We start from the raw sequence: 5,259 nt of genomic DNA on the forward strand, positions 1-5,259 counted from the left end.
TCACCTGCTTGTTCTGCATGCACTGCATAACTGTACTCAGGATGTTCTGCTCCATCAGCTTCCCTGGTATTGAAGTCAAACTAACAAGCTTGTAATTTCCTGGATAATCCTTCCAACTCTTCTTATAGATGCGGGTTACACTGACTGATTTCCAATCTGCTGGTACCTTTCCAGTCAGCCAGGACCAGTGAAGAACAAAGGTGTAAATGCATGTTAGCACAACCTAAATTACACCAAGCAGACCCTTCAGTGAGGAAGAAGAAGCCACTAGCATTGTAGTTCTCCTGGCAAAGGACTAATTATGCTGATGACTTGCCATCCTTGCTCTCCTCTCCCCCCAGCTCACACACCTCCTTCTCAGACTGAAGCTGTGCTCTCAGCCCCACTCAGGTTAGCACTGTGAGCAGAGCAGGGCCTGTCTTGCTTCAAGGTTGTAGTTACACCTTTCAAAATAAGGTACAGTTGAAACCATAGTGGCGAGAAACACTGTCAATTTTCTTTGACTTTACTGCTGTTTTCTGAGTAATTTGTGGCATTCTTTTTTGGTTGGAATATCTTTCCTCCTTCTTCCTCCTCTTCTTTTCATTGACAATGAATTTGGATAAAGCCCAACAACTGATTTCTGTTAGGGCCAATTCCAGTCATGATGATCTGAAGACTTGAATGAAAGCTGTGATTTTTGCTGTGCTGATACCCAGACTTGTTCTTCGTGTGCATGCGTAGATTCCTCTCTCCCAGAATGGAAAAAAAAGAATGAGGAAAAAAAAAAAAGCACCTTGATTTGTTGAGCATAATTGTATGGATAATCTCAGTCCATTGCTTTGTGGCACAGAACAGTTTTCCATTCGCACATCCATCTTCTCTGAAATAGGAGACTATTCTTACATTTTATTCACATAATGGTTTTGATAGAAAATCTGTTTTGCTGCAGATGAGGGCCCTCGAGTTTTTTGGTCTATTGTAATACATAAGAGCTGCCTGACATTGCAGTATTCATTCTCTAGTGCTATTGCCTAGCAGGGCAAAAAGCACTGACGTCTTTTACAGTTCTGCTATTGCCATTATCCATTTCAATGGGGTTTAAATGTAAAAGTGAAATTGATGGTGTTAAAGCATGAATTTCAATCATGCTAAGAAAGAAAGTATTGATGGGAGCTAGCAAGGGAATTCTGGACAAAAATATTGCAAAGGAGAAGCTGAAAGGCTGATTGCTGTAAGCACAGTGACTCAGTGTTATCAAGTTACAGAACTACCACACATTAAAAGATGTCAGTCCATGTTACATAACTCAGGATGAGGTGAATTTGTCCTTGTCAGTCTTATGGCAACCACCTCCTTTCTCCTTCCTGAGGTGGAACTTCAGAGGAGAAATCTTCAAGTCTTTACTCAGCTTTTTATTGGAGATTTAAGGTCTCCCTGCTCATTAATCTTTGTAGTGTGGGTGATTTCTTGTGGCTACAGACTATCATGTTTCTTGTAAAAATCATACCTTTGTAATTACAGGGCAGTGTTCTGTCTGAGCCTGAGTCTTTATGGAACTGTAGAAGAGACACTTCGTATCATGCAAATTATAAAGAGCACAGTAACTTGGGGTTAGCAAAGCTAATGAGAAAGAGGTAAGGCTGTTTTGCAGGAGCTTAATGAGTTGGATTTTAATTTCCACAGCAGAGAACCAGAGCCGTTAGCAACCTTGAGACAAATTGAAAACAGAATCGTGAAGTGTTACTCTGTCCCTCTGGCACAACTATTGCTCTGACCCCTGCTTGGATCCAGGCAAAGATCCATGACAGTTTCCTCTGGGGCTATGGCCAGCTTTTCCCTTGCCTGTCTCTGTGTGCCATGTGTCCTCAGGCTTAATGCCATCACCAAGAAACATGCAACTTTGTGGGAAACTCAGCCATACTGTGGGTTTATCATGGCTTGCAAACAACTGAAAAGGCTTGTCTGATGTCTTCATTTATTTGTATTTGTCCTTCCATAACAGCAGCATACTCTGTACCTGTATAATACGTTTAAATCTAATTTCAAACACTAAGCAAGCTTAAAACAACATAGCTGTCCAGCACAGCTGTGGTCTTGATTACAGAATTATAGATGAGGTTAGAAGGAAGAAAACACTATTATAATGTTACATTTCAGACTACACAATAAAAGTAGCTTTTATGTTATTTTAGATGTCGGAGGAGGAAAAGGCAAAGAAAGTGATGGTGTGTCTCCAAGTACCTCTCTTCCTATGTTCAAAATAGGAGCCATTCTGACTTCCCTATCTTAATCTTTGCAAGCCTACTCTGTCCCTGAAAAATACTGTCCCTCCTCGCTTGAGCGACTTTCTTACAAAGCAGAACATTTCTTTCTTAATCATGTCCCATAAGCACACCATTTGTAAGGAAATAATCATGACACAATAATCATGAACAACATGGATTACCAACATAGCATTTATAGTGTTCTTTCTAAATAAACTCCCATTCCCTGGGAGTTATCCCTGCTGCCATAACATCTACCCTGGGGTTTAAGTCACAGTCCCAGTTTCTTCCATCTACTGCTTGCTCAACCTGAAGTGGGAGAAGAATACCTGTAGGAACAATATGTTCAAACTCTTTGAGGAAAGGAGTGTGACAATGTGCTAAGAAAATTTGGAGGCATAGTGACTTGCAAAAGTTCCTAGTAAGTAACAATAATAACATGTACAGTGAATTTTTATTCAAGATTTCCTTAGGCAGTCCCTTTCTTATCAGCAAAACATCTCCATTGTACTCTTAATAAAATGTCTTTTATCCCCTGAAAGTGTTTTGAAATGAATGTGTACCAATGTGCAAAAACACAATTTTATCTTTATAGGAATTTATTATGAATAGTCTTTGAAAATGTCTCTCTCAAGCTGCAGGTTTTCCCATTCAATCTGCACAATTTGTATTTATCCTCTCCCCAGTAGCATCTGCAGCCAAGTCTTTCTGCAGACTCAAATCACAGCATTTTGAATGAAATGTAAAAACCTTAGTGATAGACTTCTTCAGTAGTCTAGCTGTAGCACTAAATAAAACAGGATTGATGTTGTCCCAGCAACATGATGACATGCATTTAGCTATCAACCCATCTGCCAGTATGGCCCTGCAGTTGTACTTTGCAGTGGTAGCTCTTTTTAAGTGTACTGTGGTGATGGTTTGAAATCCTAAGCGACGTGGCTGGATCCTGTTGGATAAACACACAGATAATACCTAAAAACTCTGAAGTCTGTATTTTACTTCAAAAACTAAGGAAGTGAAATTTTCTCCTCTGACTATACAAAGTAGTGATTGTGTACATGTGAAAATTATTTCCCTATAGAGGCAAGCCTGCTCTTTGGTCATGGCTTTTACAGTTAAGGATTCAACTTAGAGTGCCCCAGACTTGCAAACTGGGTCTATGATGAATTACATTGAATTCTTTCAAGTTTGCAAGGTAATTTTAAAAATATAAATAAAATAATACAAAATAAGCTGCTGTTTGATATAGCAGCTCCAACTCTTAATTATAGTAGTAATGATAATAATACACTGTATTACAGTGGAGGCTGCAGTTAAGGGACTAGGATCTCATTGCACCAGGACTTGAGAAAATAAAACAAAAATATGATCCTTTCAACGAAGCCATTCTCAATGCATCTGTGGAAAGTGATTAGTTAAGCCAGGTGTCTAACTTCTAGTTGGTGAGCCCTGTGAGGCTCACAGCAGATGGTGTGAACATGGGACCTGCATGCAGTGAGTGAGGGCTGGATGATGCTGGCAGGAAGGCTGGCCTGGGAAGCCTGACAGCAGAGCCCATTGCAGCTGCACTCTTAGGCTGGACCATGACATAGCTAAAATACTCACCCTACCCTCTTTTGGGATAGTGAGGTGGCTGAAGAGCCTGCCTCTGAAGAGATCTTTTTCTCCATTAATGCTTGAATTTCATAGCAGATTCCCCATAGCTCTCACAGCTCTTTTGCTTGTCTTATGTTCTTTGTGGTTTAGGCTTATAGCTTGGGTAATATTCAGAGAACATAAAGCTAGGGGTCTAAAGTCCTTAATTGATTTATAAAAACATGCAAGCATTTCTACAAGTTTATTCAGGGCAGTTAAATTAGCTCCTTACAAGGACTGCATCAATATATTCTCAATTTTTTTTTTTTGTTTCAATCCTGCTTATTTCATGTGAGTTGATTCAGCAAGAGGAATAAAAACTGTTTTGAGAGTCTGCCAAGATCTAGCATATATCTGTAGCTCACAGGAGAAGAAAATGTAGATGTTCAGGTACATCTGTAAGTGGGAAAACATATACGGAAGTCCATCTGAATCCTGTACTAACATATTATTGAGAAAACACTTGTGCACCCAGACCATAAGCAATGCTGAGCGGGCTCCCTGAGAAGTGAGATGGAAAGACACCTGAGACCATGAATGAAATAAAATTTCAAACCTTTTTTATCTGTGTTGCTTTATGACTAGGTATGTATTCAGAGGAAGACCTTGCAATTAGTTAGCAGACTTTTTTTTGCTTTTTTATGATATTAAGACTATTGACATTTCTGTAGAAATCATTAAGAATATTCAGTCTGGAAATTGCCAGTTTGTCTAAATAGAGTGAACAGTAATGCATCTTGAAAACCAGCTGACCTAGCCTAACTGATTTAGTCACAAAGCCATATATATGTTTTATAAATGCCCATTTTGTCCCATTTTCATTGCTCACACATGCATGTACACACATACACACAAAATCTCAGTTACAACTTTCCTCCTGGGATGCATTAAAGTAAATAGAAAGCTGCTTCTTTTTCCAAAGCCTCTCATTTTGCATTCTTGAGAGAGGCAGAATTAAATGGAGGGGATGGGATAGAAATATGGAACGCTTTTGCTTTGTATGTACTCATGTATTTCAAACTAAAGCCTTCTTCTGTTAATTCAGATGTTCAATTTAAATGTGAATACAGATTAATAAATTACACAAACTATAACGCTTTGGACTTGGGTGTGGGACAGTGGTGTTATATATTAGCAGTGTTGAGCTTCTGGAGCTTCAGCATGCTCATTCATATTCATGCAGTGCTAGCCAGAGAAATAATAGCATTATCACCTAGTTCAGCAATCGAATAGAAAATCAATCTCTGGTATTTTTGAAGGAATGGAAAGTAATTTCTTCTTGTGTTTAATAGCTGAAATACTAAGGACTCAGCTGTGGTGATTTAATGAGTGGTATTTTAATAAATTTCTGAATCTTCATGCATAAGCATCCTGCTGA

Source organism: Chaetura pelagica, unplaced genomic scaffold (genome assembly GCF_000747805.2).
Source record: "Chaetura pelagica isolate M959 unplaced genomic scaffold, ChaPel_1.0 scaffold503, whole genome shotgun sequence".
In the NCBI taxonomy this organism is placed as follows: domain Eukaryota; kingdom Metazoa; phylum Chordata; class Aves; order Apodiformes; family Apodidae; genus Chaetura; species Chaetura pelagica.